Source organism: Euprymna scolopes, chromosome 39, assembly GCF_053919585.1.
Source record: "Euprymna scolopes isolate OS-2025 chromosome 39, ASM5391958v1, whole genome shotgun sequence".
NCBI classification, from domain to species: Eukaryota; Metazoa; Mollusca; class Cephalopoda; order Sepiida; family Sepiolidae; genus Euprymna; species Euprymna scolopes.
In genome coordinates this window covers 78400508-78427884 of record NC_136520.1, presented here as the reverse complement: position 1 = coordinate 78427884, position 27377 = coordinate 78400508, and the positions used below count along the sequence as shown (strand labels likewise).

General features: G+C 33.6%; 1 long non-coding RNA gene across 2 annotated transcripts in view; it reads left to right on the top strand.

Moving 5' to 3' along the window:
• LOC145263887 (uncharacterized) overlaps nt 1-27377 on the top strand; it is a 1009224-nt gene that overhangs the window by 481748 nt on the left and 500099 nt on the right. The gene's annotated exons all lie outside the window — the stretch shown is intronic.

Below are 27377 nucleotides of genomic sequence, written 5' to 3'. Positions count from 1 at the left end.
TTGGTTCACGTTGCACTTGAACTTCTGCATGTCAGTACAGTTGGGGAAGTCTAGCGGTTCTGGGGAAGAAAGTACCGGAGTAGAAAGATCTTTTACATCTGGGGATCTCTACAGTGTGGGGTGGGATTTTGCAGCTTATCGGTTCTGTCGAGGGTGCTCACGTCGTGGGGGCACAAGTGCTTGCAGTTCATCAGAGCATTCACCATTAAAATACTTGTAGAACAGGCAGAGTGATGCAACGTTTCGTCGATGGGACAGAGGCTGAAGCTTAGATGCCAGTTTAGGGCTTATCAGATTTGCGACTCTCTTTTGAACCCTGTCAAGGAGCGAGAGACGTAGCCGATGCACCAGCCCAAATGTGACAGCAATACTCCATACATGGGCGAATGGTTGCCTTATAGAGGTAGAGGATACTTTCGGGTGTTAGTAGTTTTCTAGCATGGTAGAGAGAGCCTACCTTCCTTGCAGCGGTCCTGGCAATGCTCTCGATTTAATTGTTCCAACTCATGTTTCCTATGAACGTTAGGCCAAGGATCTTGAAAAACGTACGCTCAAATAAAGAGTCGTTGGCCATTGCTATAGGTGGTAGAGAAGATTTCTTGTAATTATTGAATGAAACCAGTTTAGTCTTGGCGGCATTAAACGTGACCATCCATTTTTGTCCCCATTCCACTACTGATTGGAGGTCATCCTCTAGTGTTTCTGCCATTACTTTAGATATATGTTCATTTGTTTTCCTGTCGTGCCTGCTATAGAGTGTGGTGTCATCAGCATATATACCCATCTCAGAGGCAATTTTGTCGGGGAGGTCATTTATGAATATCAGGAACAGTAGAGGTCCAAGGATAGATCCCTGGGGCACTCCCGTAATTTTAGCTAAGTACATTTTTTCTTTGCACACTTTTATTTATTTTATTTTATTTTTTTTATTTTTTTTTTAAGCCAAACAAATCCAACCCTCTTTTTTTCGTTTGTGCTCATATCATTCTATGTAATTTTATTTTATTTTGATTTCTCACACATTTTAACCATTCTTGATTCACTTATTCTAAAACAATTTCCTGACAAATTTTTCTTTCTTTTTACTATGTCACATCGACGTAGTAGTGGGGAGAGGGGATCCCTATTTAGCTTATTTAGATGACAGAATAACTTTATTTAAGTACGATACTTAATATTAACAGCCATGGTAAGGTGCAAAAAAAAGTGACACCCAATTTAACTTTCACTATTCGTAACTGAAATATGCAGTATCTTAGCTGTGATACTAGGGCTATTTTACCTGAGTGGATGCTATGCTCTGTGCGTGACCTTAATGTCTGCCTATAAATACAGAATACGAATTTCGAATCGCCATGAACTAGTTCTTGTAACTGGAAAAAACACCTAACTGCTAGCTACGAAATCCCAATATACATTTTACCTCCAAGACGATTACCTCTCTCTAACCTGCATGCGCAAAAAAAAACGAAAAAAAAAACTTACCTGCCACTCTAAATCCTAATGTAGATCTGTTTCTTGTAAATTGATAACCCCTGTCTCTTGAAGGCTAACAATCTGCTCCTTCCCACCAAACCGCCACTTAACTCCTACATTTCACACCGTTTGTACTGGAATCCTTAACTTCCAGCCCTTAACCCTCACATGTTAACCGCTTAGTCACCACTAAACATCTATACAATTCTACCCTTTAGACATGCATTGGAGTTCATTCCTATTCCAGTTAGGTATTTAACAGGCAAAGTATGTACTCGGAAGCAAAGCACACCACACTGCATTACACAACTATGTCTCCTCTTAGATAGCTTTGTAACGCTACTACGAAACTGAACCAATGCTCCTTGCTATGCTAAATGTCCATAACTCTTACTTGAAAGCTGAAATAATCTTCTCTCAATAATAGAAACTCACTTTGTACCTTCAACTTTATTCGCACCTACTAAAACCTGCCCATATATCTATTTACCAAATTACACATGACTCAAAACTTACTGTTTTATCCGTACTATCTTGCACTCGCATCTCAAGCCCTGCTGACATCTAAAATATAGTTTGGGCACAACTCGTAGTTCAATCCTTAACACCTACTCACACTTTAATGTTATCCTAGACCCAAGCTTACATGAGTAAATATATATATATATATATATATATATATATATATATAAAGGGAAAGACTCAAACCACATTATCCTCCTCTAACAAGCCTTCTTACAATCATAGTCGCTTACACTGCATGAGCTCTACTCAACCCTTTTATCCAGTAACAATGAAATACCAATGTCCCTAATTCACTTTCAGGAGTGTAACTATTAAGCAGATATATAACCTCTACAAACTAACTATTACGCAGATATATAACCTCTACAAACTAACCCAGTAACATTAGCTAACCAAGCGGGGTCGCAGAAACACCTGGATTAGAACCCAGGCGCGGAGCAAACCCTCTCAGTGGTGACGGACCCAGTAGATCTTTCCATATCATCCGTCTAAGAGAAGGAAAACTCTGAAACTAAACCAAAGGGGAGGGAGGCCTCTTTAGTCTTGGATGACAACCTTTCGTTGAGCTGGTGACTCAAACAAATTACCGGTTTGCAAACCTAAATTGCTTAAGGAGTAGATAGGTTCTGTCTATCGCCCGGCTTCCATACTCCTTCTTCGCCTATTAGTCAGGCGCAGAGATACTATCACAGTGATTCGACAGAAACACCAAGTGGTAGATCTTGTTTCTTGTCTAGGGCAATGAACGCCGTCTCACTACTCCCGACACACCCCACTCCTAAAGCTGAGCACTTGAGAGTGCTTGAGTACCATGTATGCCTGAGCAATTAGATTGGGTTTACCTTCCTCTGATGGGTTGAGTGTACCGGATTGACAGTTACTGGCTGCTGTTTCCGACTGGTAGTACACGAGCCCTAACTCTTTGGTAGCGCTTAGAGCGGCTGCTCCATCAACAGTTGTATAATATCGGGATGTTTGCAGTGCCATGTCGCGCATGGAAAGGGACCCTGCACTCATCCCCGGTGGGCTTTCCTGAGGCCACAGTCCTAGTTGATGGAGGGTCAGGTAATGGTCTACTTGTGATGCATGTGTGATACTCTGCATAACCTCCTGTTCGGTTTAACCCTAACCTTACTGAAACTCGTTAAAAAATATGATGACAGTACAATCTAAAAATAAGCTTAGACCAGGCTTAGGGTCAAACAAATCCAACTTGCCTCCTCCCTTGAGGCTTGTATTCACAAATATCCGTGGGCTTAGAACTAATTTAGCTGATGTTGAAGCATTTCTCCTAACAAATACCCCGGATATCTTAGCACTAAGTGAGACTAACCTACACTCCTCCATCCCCTCTAACTACTTTAACATGCCTGGATATCTCTCACTCTGCCGTAAGGACTCTGACAGACATATGCAGGGACTTGGAGTTTACATTCGTAATACCCTTCCCTTGACTAGAGAAACAAACCTAGAAACGGATGATCAAGCATTTATGTGCTTTAGACTAATTATGCAACACAATATTAGCTACTTTTACTTTCTCTCCCGCTCTCCCTCGACCCAAGACTGCATCATAATAAACAAAGTATCTGACAGCATAAACACAGCACTCTCCTTCGATACTAGCGCCCAAGTGCGTGTATTTGGTGACTTTAATGTCCATCACAAAAACTGGCTTGGATTCTCTACTACACAGATGCAGCAGTCAGCGCAACTAATAGCTTCTCTATATCTCACTCCCTATCACAAATTGTTACTTTTCCAACCCGTTTCCCTGATCAGGAAGAACAACACGCATCACTATTAGATCTGTTTTTGACCACAGTTCCTGATGATTGTATGACGAAAGCCGACAGCCCACTTAGGAACGCTGATCATGCAGTGATAATGGTTGAAATCGCCCTAAACTCTAGACCCAAAACTGAAGAGCCAGTGCTCAAAACAACGAGATATTATAAAAAAAGGTTGACTGGGAAGCCATCAGAGATCCTATCAGAGACGCCCCATGGGGAAATATTTTTCTGTTCCTGCTGAACAGTGTGCAAACGAGACCACTGAATGGTTCAAAACTGCAATCGAAGCGCATGTTCCCATGCGGAAATGCTATAGCAAGCCCCACTCTCTCCAATGGTTTACTTCGACTTGCGCGGGATATAACCATTTTCCAGTGATCATAGCAACACATTTAATGTATCTATGTAATATTAAAATGTATAACTACAATACTAATAAAATTAAGTGAATATAAAGACAAAAACATATTTAACGCCACCAAAATTGAATGGAATTCATTCTTCTAATCGAGTCATTTCGCAACTCATAATTATGTAATTTACGAAAAGGCTGTGAACTTCTGGGAACATGTCTTCCGGCGAGGATCACAAAGTATTATTCTTTTAATTTTTTTCCTGTAATTTTTATTTAACGGCTTTTACTCGATTAAAATCCGGTTTGCTAATTAGTAATTAGATTCCAGTAATTATTTTTTCTCATTTCATAATTGCAATGTGGGTTTTAACAAAACGCGTTTCATGTGCGTCAAATTGTTCGTATATAATTAAATGCAATCCACGTATTAAAATAGGCAATACTATTCTACAATTGTCTTTTTAAGAAGTAAAGAAGTGTTTAATTACATAAGTTAATCCATGAAATTTTAGATTAGGCAACATATCAAGAGTCATATGTTTACAAAGATCAATACAGATACGCCTATAGAAAAATTCAATGTGCTATTAATTATAATACATATGCGTACAAAAATTAATAATTTATAGTACATTATATTATATGATACATAAATTATCAATTAAGTTAAACATTCACGGTTTGTGAATGGTAATATTCTTACATGAAATCGCTGTCCCCTTCTCATGTAAGTAAGAAGATAGACTAGATAAGTGAAAATGATATTAGGAGAAGGTTAGAATCGAACCCTGTAGGCAAGTGTTAAAAGATAATAGATAATTGAAATCCTCGGAATGCACTCCATTGTTTATTCTTTTAGAAATAGCTAAATAGTATTTATGTCACATAAAAGCGACTGCCCATTCTTTTAGAATAACAGGATATTAAATATGTCAGTTAAAAGAATGGGCAATACGAGTTAAAAATATTGTTTAAAAAAAGGTTAGATATTAAACAATAAGAATTGAGAATTCTTTGTTTGCCAAAAGTGTATTTGGACAGACATATGTGAATCCATGTAAAAGTTAGTCACGTTGAGAACCACACTGCTGACGTCATAAACAAAGGAGATTTCTCAATATAGGGATCGAGAGTTCGAAGTTAGGCAGTCAGTAAATGAGGCTCAGATAATCGGAGGAGATCACACACAGCGATAGTCAGTTGGAGAGTGGGAGCCCCTTAGAGGCGAAGGGTAGAAGAGTAGACCATGTAGTCGAAAAGGCTTGAATTCCTGACATCATCAATCGGCCGGTTGAAGAATAAAGAAATCTATATTTTGTAACTGTGTTGTCTTCGTGTCGTCTTTACAACCGAAAAGATAAATGTGTTTTGTATATTCATTTTTAAACAAACTTGTATAACCCCCTTACAGGTAATGTGCCTACTTCATAATCAATAATATACCTCTCCTGTACATGTGTTAAGAACTGTTGTATCATATGTCCCAGCTCCGTAAAATTAATACGACGTCTCCAAGAATGACCCCAGTCTGTTATAAATTTCTCCCTAATTATCATCGTCATCTGTTCCGAGTCCTCGTTATACATGCCTCTGATATGAACCCCTTCATCTTTTTCAATATGACTCCAATGCAACAATATGTCTTATTCGGAGTGCCTATAATTATGCAATTATGAAACTAATAAAAATATGTCGGCCAATAGAAATAAACATATTTCATTTCAAATTACTGACATATTTCCATACGCAATTACAATTAAACCGAACAAATATTTTACTCCTTCTAAACTATCTTTAGTGTATACTTACTATTTCCTGTTTATTTCAGTGACCAGCAGTTTAAGAGTGTACCTTTTAAACACACACATATATAGAAAAGAAATTAAAACTGGAAGTTGAAATTTACAATCAAATTTGGTTGGGATTAAAATATCTATATATAAATTTTTGGTATTTATATTAGCTCGAAGTTTACTATATATATATATATATATATATATATATATATATATATATATATATATATATATATATATCAAGCAAATGGAATCATTATTTATCAAGGCTCGAAGGTCACTCAAGGATAAGGGTTAATGATTGTACGGTAGTCGATGGTGCAATCTCACAGTAATCGTTAGTAGTGTGAATTTAGTCAATTCGATTACTGAAGGGGACGCCTCGTCAAGAATTTGTTTACGTTGGACTTGAAGACCATATTGTAGTCAATTTAAAAGAAGGAACACTGGACAGATTTCCACAGGCGTGCAGTTTTAAGAAATAAGTTTTGTTCATGGAAACTACGTTTAGCTTTAGAAAAATCATTGATAGTGGTTTCAGCTATACGGGTGTTTTCCTGAAAGTTTGGCCACGAGGAGATCATAGATTGGAGCTCAGATGAGCACTTGCCATGAAAATAACGATAAAGCAGAGACAAGCTCGCAACGTCTCTTTTGTGGGAAAGAGCTTGCAGGGAAAGGAAAATGGCATCCCTCACTAGGCTATGAAGTCTATTTTGAACTCTCTTAAGGCAGAATAAGTTGCTTCTATTAGGTTGATGCAAATACACTATAGTTTTTCATATATATTACTTATATATATGATTTCTGAATTAATTCATTGATATATATATAGCTATGTTATATATCATTTTGAAGCGCGTGTTCGGCTCTATCGAATCGTGTTGTTTGTTACTGATCTCAATCTCTTCAATCATTTTTTGCAGGCTTTTTGACAGCATGGACAAAATTCAAATCCGCACGATTTTCTTGTTCCAGATCAAACTAAGTCGAAAAGCTGCCGATACAGCTCGTGATATCAATGATGCGTTTGATCTAGGAACCACTTACGAACGTGTGGCACAACAGTGGTTCTAGAAATTTTGCAATGGTGACGAGAGTCTCGAAGATGGATACGGTCGCGTCCGGCCGACTGCGGTTGATAACGAACATTTGAAAGCCTTAATTGAAGCCGATCTTCGCAAAACCGCACGAGAAGTTGCTGTTGAACCTGGGGTTGACCACTCAACAGTTGTTCGACATTTAAAGCAAATAGGGCAGTCCAAAAAGTTGGATAAATGGGTGCCGCATGAATTGAATGATAATAAGAACACGTCGTTTTGGAGGTGTCTTCTACGTTTCTTCTGTGCAGTAAAAACGACCTATTTCTCGGGCGAATTGTAGCGTTTGATGAGAAGTGGATCCTCTACGACAACCGGCGACGTTCGGCACAATTGCTGGATGCCGGAAAAGCTTTATAACACTTCCAGAAGCCGAAATTTCACAAAAAAGGTTATGGTGACTGTTTAGTGGTCTGCAGACGGTCTCATCGATCACAACTTCTTGAATCCGGGCGAAATGATTACGACGGAGAAGTACTGCCGACAAATTGACGAAATGCACTAGAAACTCAACTTATATGCCCGAGATTGGTCAGTATGGAGAGATCAATTCTTCTCCATGACAACGCTCGACCGCATGTTGCTCAACTGACCCTGCAGAAGCTTAACGAATTGGGCTACGAGACTCTGCCTCATCCACCATATTCACCGGACCTCTCACCCATTGATTATTACTTTTTCAAGCGTCCCGACAACTTCCTCGGCGAAAAATGCTTCAAAAGCCGAGGTAATGCCGAATAATAATAGAATATAATTAAAACTTCCTAAAAATCGATCGCTAAAGTAAGACACATCTATTATATAACTTATTACTTGCTATATTTCTGTAAAGAAAATTTTACACCAAGTTTACTGAAAAAATATAATAATAATCAATTTATATAAATGCGAACCATTTTACATTTATCGATCCTATGTTTTCATCCAAACTGATCGACTTTATTTAAATCAATAATACAGTATTTTGTAGTACATTGAAAATAGTATTGAGGAATGAGCCATAGATATTCCTATATCTGTTTAATTTGCATAACTACTTTGTAAACAGTCTATAATAAATTCAAGTTTAGTGTAATTCATTTGTAATATATAAATCTCAGCGGTTATTGATAATGATTTAACAAATAAATGCTCTTAAGAAAGGACTTGACCTGAATCGTATAGTGGGATACCTAACATTAAGGTGATCATGCATTATGCAGTGCCTATTTCAGGCACATTTTTACAGCCATAAAATGTTTCAATCATAGTCATTAGTTATTTTAGTTTTACATATGAATTACAAAATATCTGATATTTCCCCCAACCCCCTTGCCGTGATGGAGGAAGTACTAAAACTTGCTGCTATGGTTTCAAATAATCTGAAATAGCAGCAAAAGAAGACTTGATACCAAATATTTCCCATATGTCATATCTCCCGCCTTTGGTTTTCATGCATAAAGTAAATTTCACAGAGTATAATGATTATTTGATACTGGAGATATTTATAATCGTGCCCTGTTTCAAAAGAGAGGATAATTAACATATGAGAACTATTTGGAATCACGTCTTCTCCTGCTGTCATTTCAGATCATTTGAAGGCATAGCAGCAAGGCCAGAGGTTTTGAGGATATATATATATATATATATATATATATATATATATATATATATATATATATATATATATATATATATATATATATATGAAAAATCAATAATGGAACAAAATAAAGGTAACGGCAGCTTCTCTTCCAATTTTCAGATTTTTACCATGTCAAATCACATTTCAAATCCTGTTGACGGATTGATCGTTACTATTTCTTCTGAAAAGTAAAGGGCAAAATAGATTCACTGATTCATATAATAATTAAGTGATTGATTTTGCGCTACGAAACAGATACAGTCAAGAATTGTATAAGTCAACTGAATTAAATGGATAAATTCTAAGATGGTCAACATCATGAATTTTGGAATATAACTTTTTGTCATTTACTCTCTATATAGCAATATAGAGAATAAATGACTATATAGCAATATAGAGAATAAATGACAAAAAGTTATATTCCAAAATTCATGATGTTGACCATTTTTTATTTATTTATTTCATATATATATATGTATATATATATGTGTGTGTATGTATGTATGTATGTATATATATATATATATATATATATATATATATATATATATATATATATATATATATATAACAGACGCCCCATTTCTTGAACTTGGCCATTTATTTGTTCTTCTGGTCAGTTTTCTTAATTTAATTCTGATACTTTCACGTGCATATCTAAGCTGACTTAATTATTAACGCTAACTTTCGCGCTTTTTGTCTGGGTCCGTTTGACCTTGCTTTTCAAATTTAAATTGTCACCGTTTTTCGGGGTTTTTTTAAGCCTTAATTTTTTTTATTCATCCAGCCTTGACAGACGTGTTTTAAATATTATCTCTAGTGCTTTTCTTTTAATGATTTGGAATTCATTCCATTTGCGCTTTTTTCCAAGGAACTCTGCCTTTTGGATGATTTTGGACCATTTGGAATTTACCCATTGGATTGAAATTTTAAATTCGACCATTTTGGATTTTACCATTTTTGGATTTTTAACCTTCACCGGTCTATCCATTCATGTGAAATCTTTTTATTATTTTTCTTTTGCCTCCTGTTCCCCTTACCTCACCCTTTTTTAACCAAGTATGATCTGTGACTTACTTGTAGTTTCATTAAATACTTTTATATTCAAAATCCGATCCTGCATTTTGCTAATTCCTGCCCTCTGATGAGAAGGAGAGTATTTCTTCGAAACTCCGCGGATTAAGGACTATCCACTTATCTTATGTTTCCTTTTTTAAAATTAAATATGTTTTTAACTCTTTTTTCAAGATGTCTTTTAACATATTGTATTAATCATTTGTTCATACTATAAGCTCTATTTCCTTTTCGGTTTTATTGAGCTTTTTACATCTGGCTGAGTTTATTTTACTTGTAAATATTAACTCTTTAATATTTATAATATATTTTAAGTTTAAGTTTACCATTTTGATTACCTTAGTAAACTTATTGTAACTTTTATTTTATATATATATATATATATATATATATGTATACATATATATATAGAGAGAGAGACATATATATATATATATATATATATATATATATATATATATATATATATATATATATATATATATATATATATATATATGGAACTTTGGAGTTCTATTATGCATAATAACAACAATATTGCTTGTTTGAAAAAGGAGAAGTGATGATTATAAAATCTTTTCACTAACTCATATATTTTTTTTTTATTAAACGGCACATCTCATCTAAGGAATTGTTAACAAAATGGATATGGGTAATCATGAATTTTACATAGATTGAAGATTCAAAATTAAAAATTGAAATTGAAAAGACAATATAAAAAGGATATCTTAAAAATACTGAATATATACGAATACACCATCATCCATTGGATTTTACAATTGTTCGTGTATATCCATTATTTCATCTTTGGATTCCTTGTTACACTCTCTGCTCAATTTTATTTTCAATTCAAGTGCTATTATTATTAGGATAAACTTTACTCTAGGATATCGATACCAAATAATTTTAAAACTAACAATAACAATAGATAATAAACAAATAAATATACATATACATAAAGTATCATATACATATATATATATATATATATATACGTTATATTTTTTATTAGCGTATCTTTCTGTTAAGTTACATTATTGTTTCAGCTACCCGGCCGTTTTTTGGCCGTTTGTAGCTTCCTCAGATTGTTACTTTCTGTAAAAGTCTGAGGAAGCTACGGACGATGAAAAAACGGCCGGGTATCTGAAACAATAATGTAACTTAACAGAAAGATACGCTAATAAAAAATAAAACGCATATTTGTTCTACAACAGTATTGAGCACTTTCTTCAGTTTTTATTAATTACCATTTCTACTATATATATATATATATATATATATATATATATATATATATATATGAGCAAATAGTTAATAAAGCATGTTTTATTTTGATTTGGCTGCCAAAAGGTCAAAGTTGAAAGAGTTGATCTTTGACGATTCTACCAAATTCCTCCGCCAATTTTGGGTCTAAACACTTTAAATTTTAGATGTAGGTAACATGGACATTTTTATTTTGATTTGAGACCAAAAAAATAAATGTTAAAATTGGTGTCAAAGTTTTAAAAAATTGGCTTCTACGGTCTCTACGAAAGATAAATTTTGGTCTAACATTTGAAATCTTACATATAGTTTATTCACACGTGGGGCAAGTTATGAACATTACATAGAGCCCGAGCAAAGCCGAGCTGAACTGCTAGTATATATATATATATATATATATATATATATATATATATATATATAATAAAAATTACAATTAAATTTACCAAAATGATCCGAGATGGTAAAACTAAACTATATTATAAATATTAAAGAATTAATATTCATAAAGTAATCTCAACCAGATGTAAAAGCTCGATAAAACCAAATAAGAGATAGAGCTTATAATAAAACATGTTAAAAAAACTTTTAAAAATAGTTAAAAACATATTTAATCTGAAGAGAAAACACTTAATAAGTGGATAGTCCTTAATCCGCGGAGTTTCGAAAAAATTCTTACCCTCATCAGAGGGTAAGAATTACCAAAATGTGTGATCGGATTTTGCATACGAAAGTATTTAATGAAACTGCAAGTAAATCAAATATCTTAATTGATAACTAAAAGTGAAACTGAGGGAATATGGTGAAGAAAAATGTGAATGGATAATCTGGTGAAAGGTAAAGTATCCAATGACGGTAAAATCCAAAAATATAAATCCAAGAAAGTTAATTAAATTTCCATTCGCACAAGTAGAATCCAAGGAAATCGCGTAATTGGAAGCTGGTCAAAAATAATCCAAAAAGCCGAAATCCGTGCAATAATATTAATAAAAAAATAATAAGATATGCGATTAACACGGCTGCCGAGACAAAGAGTAATCGACAAATATATATATATATATATATATATATATATATATATATATATATATATATATGTACTTATGTATGTATATATATGTATATATATATACATATTTATACATATATATATATTTATATATATATATATATATATATATATATATATATATAAACTAACATAATAAAAACATTTAACCTAGGTTTAAAATAGGTCAGGACGCTCCCTACTAAAATAGCACACACAAAGGCTTGATTATTACACACAAAGGCTTGATTATTGGCTGATTAGGAAGGTGCGGTAGAAACTAGAAAGCTGATTGGCTTACTCAAAACTCACTAGAAGGTGCGTATATAAAAACGCGAGACAAGCCCAAAAAATCCTTGCATTGGCTGATGAATCCTTGTGTGGATGAAACGCGGAATATTCTGTGTAGCTTAATCGCCATATATATTTAATATCTTACTACAATATATATATATATATATATATATATATATATATATATATATATATAAAGCGACATATTTTTCTTTGCGAATATAAAAAAGAGAAAAATATATCAATAAAATGTTTTTTGTTTATAATTTAGATATATATACAAATTATATATATATATATATATATATATATATAATTATAAAACTTTGCTGATCGTCAAGGCGTTTTTGAAGATCTCTAATTTTTGAACAATTCATTTAAAATAGGTAAAGTCAGCAAGTTTTAGACTTTAGCGACATCGGACTATTTGTCCATTTGTTGATCGAGTAATTTCATTTTCTGGAGAAATAACACATGCACGAACAGGAAATTGCGTTGGCGTATGATTATATAAATGATGATGTGGAAGTAAAAAAACTCAATTTTAATTTTGCAAAACAGAATATTTTTCTTTAAATATCCCACTTTATGAATTTTAACATGCCGTTAAAGTAGAATAATGATAGTGATGGTGGCGCAACGGGTCACTGGTACATCTAGTGTGTATATGCGTATGTAGAGATAGATAGATTGATAGATAGATAGACAGATAGATAGATAGATAGATAGATAGACAGATAGATAGGTTCATAAGTTTAAACGGACCCATGTTATCATGGATTGAAGACTTGGTAGATTAAAATGTTCAATTACATTCTTCTGGAGGTTGAACATTCAATCCTCAGTACGGGCGACACTCAAACTAGACTTGAGAACTACTTCTAACCAGGACGGAACGAGAACACGTTAAAACAGTGGAGTAAATAACGAACTCAGTTCGAATTCCTTGTAGATTCCCGAGTTCGACAGAAACATTCCCAAGTTTTACAACATACACCTGAAGAAGGTCGAAGGTTACATCGATGGAAACATTGTGAAAATAGCACTCAAGATAAGAATAGTACTCGGAAGATTTCAAATAATACAAATTCTTAAAATGTTTCCTTTCTATTCCCTCGTTTTATGCTCATCTTTTTTTCATGCAACATTTTCACTCGCTTTGGCCTCCATTAAAAGTCAGATGTTCATTCCGATGCCAAACAAAAGAACAAATATTTTCCTTTTTAAATCTTTTAACTAACTTTATCGATTAAACAAGAAGACAAGTAACACATTCAAAAAGCCATTACTAAAACTGAATATTTCTAATTAAATATCCACGTGAATGCAAAAGAATTCAAAGCGCAACCTTATTCGTTGGAAAGGTTATATATGCTATCAAAAATTAAAAAAAATATGTCAACGTCACTGGAAGCCTCCGTTCACAGTCGAAAGACAATGGATACCCCTTTAAGCGTAGCTGCGCGTGTAATTATGAGGCAAGGGTTGCAATCTTCAACTGCACCGCTCCTGAATCGGCACTGCTTGAGTTCAGTGACAACTAAAAGACCAGGACGACTAGAAACAATGTAAAGATAGGCGGAGAGCACACACAACACCCAGAATTCAGAAATCGCCATCAATTTTCGTACTGATGACACTTAACGTTGCTTAACATCAGTGATCTAAAGGGAAGCAACGTGTCAATATGATTATGGGATCATTAGATGGCGTTGTAGCAAATTAAATTATTTTACTAGCTATTATCTTAATCTAAAGATGACAGCATATTCTTTATGTTGTATTATATTAAACTAAACTAGCGGGACCTGTAGAAATTCGACAGCAATATTTTTCATATGCAATCTATTGATTGGCATTCTGTGGATGTTTTGTTATATTATGGTGTACCAAAAGGCACCAAAAATGAGTATGTTGTATAATCGTCTAAATGTTGATATGCGTACTTGGGACGAAGGGTTCACCTTAATGTGTATACGTGTCACTAAATGTCTGTCGTTGGTGATTCTTCACTATTTGAACCGCATAATTATGTTCTTGCTGTCTATTTCTGATATATTAATATATAATTGTTCATATGCTCGTGCGTGCGCGCGTGTGTGTGTGTGTGTGTGTGTGTGTGTGTGTGTGTGTGTGTGTGTGTGTGTGTGTGTGTGTGTGTGTGTGTGTGTGTGTGTGATACATGTATTTTGGATATACCTTCATGCGTCGTTGATCTTGTCCACCTCGAATTCATCTTGTTCTTGGAGGGGAAGCTGGAATCTGTTTGGATGAAACACATGGACTCCAAGACGATGATTGGTTATATATAGTCTTTATTCACTTTCCAGGTGTCAGTCGCAGAAAATGGAAAGTGAATATATTTGCTTGCGTGGTTTCTTCTAGGTCTCTATTTTCACACACGTAAGCGTCCTCCCCCAATGAAGGGGGACGACCTGTTAAACGGTCCGCTCTGCTCAACGTCCAAATTCCAACTCCCCGATGATCTCCAGCTAACCTGATCACGTGACTCATACGTAGATCTTATCAGCTGACCAGACCTTCCGGTAATCTTCGTCTATAATATAATTTTACCATATTTTGACAGATTTTATAAATACAAGTTGCCTCGTTGCAGCCAGATGGCTGCATGTTGTGAAAGAAAAGCGAGTAAGTACAGTGTATTTTCACAATTTTTATTTACATGAAGAAACAACAGTAGAAACAACAACAGCACGGAAGTGTTCAACACGAAAGTATTTCTACTGTCTCATCGCTCATCAGGACTGAGGTTTCTTTCAGTCCTAGGTTATATCTCATTGAGTGCTCTCCAGTGGGTCGTTTTCTTTCATCCCGCACCAGATTATATTGTTGTGGATTCTCTTGGCGGAGTATCTGACAGGCCATCTTAAATTCATGGGCATAAGAGTTCCAGTCTCTCAGATGCTGCTGAAGAATATCAATGAGGTTCTGGAGAATATGCTTTTCATGGACAGTAGCTGATGCTGGTAGGCTTACAGTAGATAGCCTGACTTCATTTTCTTTTTGAGCATGATTAGTGTCCATGGCATAAAGCTGGGAAAACTTGGGTTCTTGTCCTACATCTGGCTGCAGTCCCCCCATCAGTATGGATATCTTTGCTTGTATGCTGACTGTTGTTTGCCATCCATGGTTTCCAGGTGGTCCTGGTGGGTGATCGACTTTGATACAGGCCATTGCTAGGAATTGTTTATCTGGTTAGTGTACGTGAGGAAGCATGCAGAGTGGGGATGATTTCCTTCCCAAAGTTGTTTCAATGGATCAGGATGATCAGGGAATGTGGATGGGGCAACCTTTCCGTTCTTACAACACATGCCTCTTGCTTCATTTTTCAATTTAATCACATGACAACTTGGGCATACTGTGGCCATTGGGGAGGCTGCACCGTCTTCAGTGATGAGAGATCCAACACTGGAGTAGGAAACCAATTGGTCTCCAGAGAGGATTTTTTCAGCGGTGCGTGCTTTATTGTAAGAAGGGCCTAGTTGTTTTCTCTGGTGCTCTCTCCGATCAGCTGTCTGTCTTCTCTCCTGGTCACGCCATCATAAACTCCTGGTGTGTAGTGACCCCTCGCCTCGCATTAGCAGTGGCCTCCCGATCCTCTTGCAGTCTTTTATCCCTGGTGTGTGGTGCCTCCTGTCGCCTCGCATCAGCTGTGGCCTCCCGATTTCTCTCAAGTTTTCTTATTTTTTTTTACTCTGGAGAAATTTGCCGTCTTCTCTCTTGAGATTTCACAGCTTGATTCGTTTTCCGACCCAACAAACTTTTCCGTCTTTTAGGCATAGTGATCGCTGGAACAATAATACTATAGAATAAAATGATGTTGGTGAAATTGAATATTAAACATGAACAGATAGACAGACATACATAGACACATAGACACACACATAGACACACACAGATAGATAGATAGATAGATAGATACATAGGACATTATAGGCATATAGATATATAGATACACAGAAAGGTATATAGACATAGACACAGATATATAGATATATAGCCAAGATAGATAGGTATATAGATATATAGATATATAGATAGACAAATATATAGACACATTGACACATATATATATATATATATGTATATATATATATATATATATATATAGGTATATAGACACACATAGATAGATAGATACATAAGACATTATAAGCATACAGATATATAGATACACAGAAAGGTATATAGACATAGACACAGATCTATAGAAATATAAGCCTACTATATAGTTACACAGAAAGTTCTGTCAGACACATATAGACACAGATATATAGATATATAGGTATTTAGATACAGGGATTGAGAACGCACTAAACATGTGACTTTTTGCACTTTTTGCACTTTTTGCATTTTTTTACATTTTTTGCATTTCTTTTTGCATTTCCATACGCCAAACATGGATATAAATATCAGTAAAACATCCGCTGGGTCATTAACTTCATTTCGGTACCTCACTTGCATGGGTGGGTTGCCTGTAGGTTGAGATAAACCGCGTCACAGACACAGTAGGAAAATTTATATATAGATTTTTCATATTCATCTCCCGTCCATCTCTCCAGTTAGATAGACCGAGATAGCTAGATAAAGAGACATATAACTAAATAGACATATCGACACTTTCTTGTGTTCGACCTATTATATAACAGTTTAATGTGAATGTACACCCAGCGATATCGTTGTAGCGCTTTTGTTAAAACTGGAAAAGTATTTATCTAAGTAATCTGGTTAATGTAGTGTCAGAATATATCTGGTTATTACGGTATATCTCAAATAACCTTATAGAAGTCTCTTTTCAATTTTATGAACGCCGGCATGAACGGAAACCCCACAATCTCATTATACTGTCTTTAGACAGAACAGATACTATCCTTGGATTAAAGCTCGAAGACCATGAAGGTATATAATTTTGTTTCACACACAGTCCAAAAGTGACATCATTTATTTTTATTTATTTGTTGTTTTTTTTTTTCAGGAGATCCTATGTATTAAAAAAGAGAAAAAATTGTGATAACATACTATGAACATTAGATTAGCATATATTTATACTGATTTAATATTCGCAGTATATTATCACCATCTATCCTCATTTTAATAAATAGGATCTCCCGATCGAATAATTTTCCTGGAAACCATGACACACATATATACGTTAAAAGTGCTACGGCATATAGATACCGGCTTATATTGGGACACACAATAAAAATACTAGGGCAAGCTATATGTAGCTTGGTTCTTCTAGTGTCCATCGTCGAACTGGGCAATGTTTCAATGAAAGATGTATAAAATGCAATGCATAAAAGAATGTTCAATGATAAATATCGGTCAATGTAACTTCAAACGTTTTTCAAGTGTATTCTGTGATACGCACAAAACTTCCTGTAGAATTCGAGAATTTTAACGGACTTTTTAACAGTAGCGTTTATTTAATTTATCGGGGTAAAATCGATGCCACTAAGAGGAAGAAGGCCTTTTAACTGGAAAATGTTTGCAGGCATTGTAGGTAAGATTTGTGAAACTGTCAAACTGATACTATATGACGGAATTTTTAAAAAGAGCATTAAACATCTTAAAAAAGGAAAGGAAGAAACCAAATTCGATTAATAATGAAACTGAACTTTATTCAATATCAAATATAAATATTATCTATTAAAATTACGTAATTTTAAAGCAATATACAATCTAATACTGATAAGACTGAATTATGAATTTAGGGAACAAACACGTAAAGAAACATAAAACACAAACAATTCTTGACCTTCGAGACAAGATCACAGTGTAGTATCTGTTCTGATGCTACACTTCACACTTTCTGTTCTCGGTCGGTGGAGGAGAAATCCTTCATGACTGAGACAATTTTAATTTTTGTTCCTATCCAGAGTGCTCCTTATTGGGGAGCTGGATTTTCCCCACAAGATTATATGTTGAAATATTTAAATGACAATTACTTTTAATACAGGAATTACATTGAAACTTTTGGTTTTCTGTTCTTCTATGTTCATTTTTCCCCGTGTTTTTCATCAAAATGTCTAGCGTATTTTCATCGGTTACATGGTTAGGGATCCTATACTCCGCTATAGTCTTCATTTTCATATCAATGCAGAATACATGAATGCGAAAATGAAGTTCATATAATTAAGGAAATAATCTTACCATAAACTAAGAAGATTTAGTAAACATCTACTATATTAAATCAGGTTGGTTGTGAATTTCGGAGAGAATATTATTATTATTATTATTATTATTATTATTATTATTATTATTATTGTTATTATTATTGTTGTTGTTGTTGTCGTCGTCGTCGTTGTTGTTGTTGTTGTTGTTGTTGTTGTTGTTTCAATCACTAGCAGTTGTCTCACGGGCCATCATCAACTTTCGGTTTTGATTATAGCTGATGGCACTCATAACTCAATAATTTTATCAAGAATTCTTCATAAGTTTAAGTTTCGGTTTCGATTGTAGCTGAGGGAACAAAAGTTCGGAATGGACAATATTTTGCTTTAATAATGTTTAGCTAATACACTATTATAATGCCAGTGACATCATGTTGCAATGATAAAAGACATTTATAATATTTAGTTTCAAGTTTCAAAGTTTAGCAAGTTAAATTTATGTTGATAAATATAGTTAAAATCTTTAGTATTTGTTTATTAAACAAACACTTTCCTGTCTCGTATACTATTATGTATGAAAAAAAACAAATATGGGAATACTAATTCCTTCTACACAATGTTAATGTAACCTACTAAACGTAAAACATAATCCACTGAAATGTCACTCTCCTCTGAGTTCTTTCAATCAAATCTACATATCACAGTGGACATATTCATGCTTTTTGTAAACGTTTCTCTAAAATTACAATACATGTTACCATCGCGCATGCGTTCACATCCGGTTTTCGTTGCGATGATATTTTTTATTAACTTCCGTTTTATAAAACAGTTTCATTTATTTCCTTTTCGTTTGGTGTCTGTGGAAAATATTTTTTTAAAATGCGTCCAATTATGTTACTGGTTGAAGTATCTGCCTTTCTTAGGTTTTATTTATCTCATTGACAGTTTCTGGCGTAGTATCGGATTAAGGTTGACAGCCTATATAGTATTTACAATTATCAATTACTTAAAAGAGTGCGTAAAGCTTTATTGAAGGATTAAAATGAAGGTGTTATATATATATATATATATATATATATATATATATGTGTGTGTGTGTGTGTGTGTGTATACATGTGTATTATATATATATATGTAGATGCATGTGTGTATTATATATATATACATGTGTATTATATATATATATGTATATATACATGTGTATTATATATATATATATATATATATATATATATGGGGGATTAGAACAAGAGTCTAAAGAGCAGAGTATATTTTAATGTATTAGTAAAGTCATTAATACAATTAAAATAAAAGAAAAGAAAACAGTGTTCATTGTAATATAGATTTATAATAAGCTCGATAGGCATATATGTCATAGAGCTATTTTAATATTGATTAAGATGATTAATAATTTATAATTAAAATTAAAAATTAAGAATCGGTTCATAAGAAGAACAAACAAAATCAATAAATTGTACGATCGTTTCGGAAATGATGTTTTTATTGTGATAAATAGTGAGTCATGGACAATAATTTTATCATATAGTTTTTTTGAAACAAAGTCTATTGGGTCGTTTTTTTTAAAGACACCAAAAATGAACCTAGCATTTTTTAAATAAGGCAGATGTATCTTTTAATAGTTTGTCCCCTAAAAGTCGTACGTATCATCGCCGGTGCATTCATTTGGTGTTATTCCTTATGAAACATATTTTTAATTTTTAATTTTAATTATAAATTATAAATCATCTTACTCAGTATATATATATATATATATATATATATATATATATATATATATATATAGTCTATGAAGTTTTTAACATTTGAAACCACACAAAAAATTATTTTTTATCATTCATCAAAAAAAACATCTAGTCAGTAAGTCATTTAATCACCTGCAATCACTGCATCAACTCTCAAATTTACTATAATACCAATTTTTATATTTTCTAAGGGATCATCAGTTGTTTACCATGAAACACTGTTTCGGGGATTTAAAAACAAAACAGTGTATTACATCATGGCTCCCCAGCAGTGTTTATCAAACACCACCACCCTTAATCTTAGGAAGAAGACAAGTTACAAAAAAATTTTTTCCCCAATTTCCTATTCTTAATTGTAATTACTAACCTTTTCATAGTATAAAAATGAATTTCTTACCTGTGCGATTCATCAATTTCCACATTTAAAATGGATACATTTTTTAATTTTTTAATTTATCATTCTTGTATTTATAAGATTTGGATTAATCCATTTAACTACTTATCACCCCCACTATAGTTAGTAGTTTGTATATTTACATTCTTATTTATTTAAAATTAGATATATAAAGGTTAAAAATATTTTATTTTTACATATATACATTTTTTTTTTTTTTTTTTTTTTTTTAACTATATAAATTTATTATATGTAATTATAAATACATTTATACATTGCTAATATAGTTTTGGATTTCCTTTATCAATATAATCTGGTTTATCTTAAACGATTCAAAAGCATCAGGATAACGAACAAATGCTTTGTTTAACTGTTTAAATATTTTATTTTTATCTCCACCTTGTTTTATCATCCTTATTACTAATATATATATGTATGTATGTCCGTATATATATATGTATGTATATATATACATATATATATATATATATATATATATATATATATAACCTTCACTGTTGTAAATCGTGACACCCTTCACTGATGATTCCTGATAGGATGAAACGCTAGTGTCCGTAGGTATTTAATAATTTAATAATTATTCTGGTAAATAATTATATATATATATATATATATATATAAATGTATATATATAATTATTTACCAGAATAATTATTAAATTATTAAATACCTACGGACAAAATGTTAGTATAGATTAACATGTCATCTAGGCTTCAGCCTCTGTCCCATCGACGAGATGTTGTATCCCTCTGCCTGTTCTACAAATACTTCAATGCTAAATGCTCTGACGAACTGCAAACACTTGTACCTCCCCGACGTAACTACCCCCGACAAACCCGACAAGCTACTAAGTCTCATCCCTTTACAGTAGAGATCCCTAGGTGCAAGAAAGCCTTTTACTCCAATAGTTTCTTCCCCAGAACTGCGGGTCTTTGGAACTCCCTTCCGGGATTCTGCTTTCCCAGCTGCAATGATATGCAGAAGTTCAAGTGTAATGTTAACAAGCATCTTTCTACTCATCTCCCTTCATAATGACCCCGCTTATTAAGTCCCTGATAGTAGCCCCCTGCTTCAAATTGGCACTGTGCCTTGTTTGGGGTGAAAATTGAATTTAAAAAAAACATATTGATTTATAGTGAGATATAAAGTTGCGTTTAATTACGGATAGAAAATTGGATTTTAAATTTCGTCTATTCTCTAAAAGTTAATACTTAAATATCTGATAACTTTCGCATTGAATTCCTCGTTTCTCTTCGCTTTTATGTTGAGCATTGTTTTGGCGTGTTTATAAACACGTCTGAGCAACTCGAAAAATAGGCGCTTTCCGTTGCAATATCTGTTATGTTTTCATTTATTAGAGATCGCACACGTTCCTTTCTCACTTGCAAAAGACCAAGCAACCTAATAAACAAAAAAAGTATTTTTATACATACTATGTATATTCAATAAGTTTCCAGATTTTTTGTTTTTGTTTTGTACAGTCGTTAAAGGTGTCATTAAATGTGTCATAGACACCTAGAAATTCAGGATTGTTATTGCTATAGATCTTAAGCAATAACTGACCAATTTTTAGGATTTGTGTTCACATAAATCGCTACAGCAGGAATTGAAATACACCATACTCAATCCTGATAGTCACAGCTGGTGAATTTTAAAAATGTAATCTAGACGTGAGGGCAAATTCTGTTTTAAACTTTAAAAAAATGTCGTATGGATTTTATCAGACTGCTTTTGGACTATCTTGAGTAAATCGAACATCAGTTTTTAAGTGGCATAAATGATTTAAAGAAGGAAGGGAGTTTGCAAGGGATGATAAAAGATGTGGGAGGAGTACCTGAGTTGATGGGACAATTAAGGATTTTCATTGATAAGGATCTCTGTATCTACAGAGACAATAAGCACACAGTTTGAGTTCAGTGGGGAACTCTACACACAATTATTCGCGAGGAACTTTAGATGCGGAAGATTTGCGCGAAGTTTGTCCCAAGTGTGCTCAAAACAGATGAAAAAGAAAAAGTTGTGATGACAGCAGGAAGATGGTCGAGCTCGTTAATTCAGATCGTTCAATTCTAGATGCGCTGGTGACTTACGTTGGAAGCTAGATTTAGTGCTATGTTCCAGAAAACGAGAGAAAGAGAGAGAGAGAGAGAGAGAGAGAGAGTTCCCAGTGGAAGCATGATGGCTATCTCAGACCCAAGAAGTCCAGACAGAGCAATTCACCCAGAAACGTATAATGATCACGTTTGTCTTTTTACAGCAATGACACGATCTACATGCACTGGGTTCCCACTGGACAGCCAGCCAAAAAGGCATATTATGTTGACGTTTAAAGTGAGTTCGGGAAAAGATTTCAAATCCGGTCAATGGTATTTTCACCAGGACAATACTCCAGTCTACAACTCCATCTTTGTCACTATTTGATCAAGATAAGCATCAACAGTTAATCACTCCCTTTAATGTTCAGAGATTGCTCCCTGTGAACTTTGTTATTTCCTAAGATCAAGAAAAACTCTAGAGGCTGTCGTTATATTGAGGAGATGCGAGAGGATCGTTGACACACTACCACAAGAGGATTTCTATGGGGCGTTCCAGAATTTGGAGGATTGTTACAACAAGTGCATAGCATCCGAAGGAGATTACTTCAAAGGGGAGGAAGTTTCATGTGTGTAATATCAATGAAAGTGCCTCCACAAAAATCAGTCTGAGAACTTATTGAAGGCTCCTTGTACATGTGCAGTTTTGGGTTTGTATTACTGTACACATAGATTCGAAAAAGTTGTCAAAAACAAATATATAACAAATAAATGTTATCAAAGGCAAGTTACTTTTCTACCAAATAGATATATTTTTTGTGTTTTTATTCAATGTAACATGTTTATTCAGCTCGAAAAACATGCAGTGTTTACTGATGTATTGGAAAATTCAAAATGGCGCCCGACTCTGTCTTTAACACGGTAAGTTTGGGAAAAGGTGTTATAAATAATAAACTAGACAAAATACTATTTAAAAAACACCGAATATATGTCAACTTATGTCACGGTAACTTATATTGAGCGAATTTCTAACAGTATTTTGTCTAGTGTATTATTTATAACACCTTTGCCCGAACTTACCGTGTTAAAGATAGAATCGGGCGTCATTTTGAATTTTCCAATACATCGGTAAAAAACTGTATGCTTTTCGAGCTGAATAAACATGTTACATTGAATAAAAACACGAAAAATATATCCAGTTTGGTTGAAAAGTAACTTATTTTGCCTTTGATAACATTTATTTGTTATATATTTGTTTTTTTGACACCTTTTTTGAATCTATGTGTACAGTAATACACCCCCGCAGTTTTTTTCTTTTCTTCTAGTCCTATTTTCATGAGTCGTTATGATTGTGCAGCCTGGTCAATTCTATCGTCTTTTTTAACGTTAAAGAAAATGTTCCATTCAGAAATGATTCAAGGAGACTTTGCTTAGTTTTTAACGCTTTATTTGGATACAAAATTTACTTAAAGAGAAGATCACGTAACCAATCTCATGCCTACTTAATTTATTCTTACTTAGTTTTCTAACTTTAGGATCAAGAGACAAAATCAAAGGAAACCAATCGCTTAGATTGTTTTCAATTATTGGTCGCTTCTAGCAGAAAACTGACCGGAAATGTTTGGTTTCTCTTACTCGAAATCCTGTTGTCGTCTATATCGTGATCGTTCAACTATGTTTCGTCTGAAAGTTTGATCTTTGCCTTCCGCTTAAAACTACGTAAATTTCTATTTTCCACGAGGTTATCCTGACACGTACCAATGTGACTCTCGTCAAAATTCATACTATCTCACTTAATTGTAGCTTACAGTCAAATATTGCCAAATACATAACATATCTCTGACAAGTTAGTTTGAAATAGGTTGTGTATCATACTTAACATGATAATAGACTTTGGAAAAAATAGAAAGGAAGAAGTTCCATGGGAGTATGAAATTCATAAGCAGGCCTCAGACGCATGCATATCCCCGTCAGGGGAAAATGACAATGTTAAGTTTACGCAGCTCTTGAAGAGAGGTATCGACGTCTTCCTACATACAGCGCCTGGAATTCCCAAATTTGTCACCTATTTGGTACTGACCAGGCCAGGTGTTGCTTAACTTCGATGATCTAACTGCTCCGGCGTATCAACGTTATTATGCCGTATATGTAGCTTTTTTTGCAATTTCCCCGGTATTTAACGTGTTTTATATGTAAATGAATCACCGCACGAAGGCCACTCCAGGCTAAGAAGTTTGCCAGGTAAACAATGAGATAACGCTTTGATAGGATTTAAGATTCCAGATGACAAACACAATCTGATTATTTAAGAAGATCGTTCGAGAATTTGTAAAGATTTAACTTTAAAACATCTTGCAGTCAATTAGGAAATACTTTCGTGGAATTTTGTTCCAGAGAAATTATTGGTTAAAAAACATGATTCATGGAATTTCTGTTTAGTTTAATCAGTATGCAGGGAAAATATTTACAGTGGTCTTAGCTAAACGAGTTTTTGCTGTCAATATTTTACAGAAAAAACATATTTTTCGTTTATTGTTTTCTTTCTTTTTTATCTTTCTTCAATAATCTTTCCTTTGTCATGTTTGTTATTATTATTTTTTCATTTTTATCTTTGTATTGTTCCCCCCCCCTTTTTTTAGTTCTTTTCTTCCTCGTCATTTTTTCTTTTTCTTCCAATTTTTTTCTTTCTTTTCTCTTAATTAATTATTGCCTTCTTTCTTTTTTTTTTAACATTACTTTTCTTTTTCTATTATCAATCGCACTTTTTCTTCTCCTTCCACTATTTATCCTTCTTTAGCCTACGCCTTCTCTCTCTCTTTCTCTCTCTCTCTCTCTCTCTCTCTCTCTCTCTTAGTCTTCGTTTCTTTCTTTATTTAGTTTTATATATTCTTTTAGTTTTCATTTTCATCAACTTTACTGTCTTTTTTTAAATGTTCATTCATTTTTTATTAGCATTTTCATTCTTTTTGTTCTTGTATTTTTCTTTTTTCGTTCAATTATAACTTTTTTTCGTTCTTATCTTTCCTTAACTTTCTTCCTTTTTCTTTTTTTAATCTATTTTTCTTTAAATATTTTTCTCTTCTTTCTTTCTCTCTGTTTTTTTCTACTTTTTCTCCTTAAATCATCTGTTTTTTTTTTAGATCTCTTCATTTTTCTTTTTTCTTTTTCTTCCATTTCTGTGTCTTTAATATCTTTTCTTTCATTAACTTTCTTCATTTCTTCCTGTTTGTTTATTTTTGTTTTTCTTTTTTTTTTCGTTTTATTTTAACTTTAATCTTGTTCTATTTTTTTCAATTAACTTTCATTCTTTTTCCTCTTTCATTCTATTACACAATTTTCTTTCTTTTTTATTTTTTCCTTACTTTATACCCGTTTTTTCGTTTTTCGCGCCTTTTTCCTTCCTTTTTCTCTTTATATCTCTTTTTATTTTTATTCTTCTTTATTTTATACTCTGTCTTTCTCTTTTTCTATTCCTTTTCGTTATTTTCCTTTTTATAGCTCTTTTTTCTTCTTTTTCTTTCTCTTTTTCTTTCTCTTTTTCTTTCTCTTTTTCTTTCTCTTTTGTGCCTTCTGACATCTATTTATTAAATATCAGTTTCTTGCGCTTTCATTTTCTTTTTTTATTCTTTCCTTTTTTATTCTATATCCTGTCTTCATCTGTTTCTACTTTTTTTTATTAAATCTTCATTTTATAAATCTCTTCTTCTTTATCTCCTTTTGTTTCTTTTCGTCTTCTTTTTGTCTTTTTCTTCTGCTTCTACTTCTTCTTCTTCTTCTTTTTCTTATTCTGTGCCTTCCGATATCTTTCTCTTGAATATCATTTTCTTGCCTCTTCATCCCCGATCGCTTAATTCTGGGCAACCATCATACTTCATCGCTATCGATAATACAGATCATGTATTTGTTTTCGAGCTCAAAAGAAGCTTTTCAAATCCAATTACAATTTCTGCGCGTGAGTGATAAAAGAAAGTAAAATATTTCCCCCAATCAAATAACGCCACGTCATTCTGAGTGACTTTCGCAAATGTCCACATTTGGTAAACTTTTCGGAAGATGTCTAATGGAATTAACCAAGCTCGAAGAAATTGAGATGAAACAACACGAAGGAAAAAAAACAGACGCATACCCTAAACACTACTCTTCCTAAATAAGGCAATAAGATGGATAACCTGCGTTCAGTTTTTTTATCACCTTCACCCCAAACAAGGCATATTTCCATTTGAACGTAAGTGGATACTAATTGGGATCATGCATACGAAAGTTTTACAAGATGTTGGTTTACATTACATTTAAACTTCTTTATATTAGTACAGTCAGGGAATCAGGTAACAATGACGGAATTCCAAAGTAAGCTGTTCCAGGGAAGAAAAGTATTAGAGTAGAAAACTTTTTGGCATTTAGGGACCTCAACAGTGAAGGGGTGTGATTTTGTGGCTGAGCGGTTTTGTCAGGGATATGTACGTCAATGGGGCACAAGCACAATGAGTTCATCAGAGCACGTTCCATTAATATACTTGTAAAGCAGGCATAAAGATGCAACACTGGGCGATGGGACAGGGGTTAGAGCCTAGTTGACAAAGTGGGTCCTATTAGATCGGAGACCTTTTTAGGACTCTATCTAGAAGAGAGAGAAACTAGTGGCAGATTCACCAGCTCAGATGTAGCAAAAATACTCCATGCATGT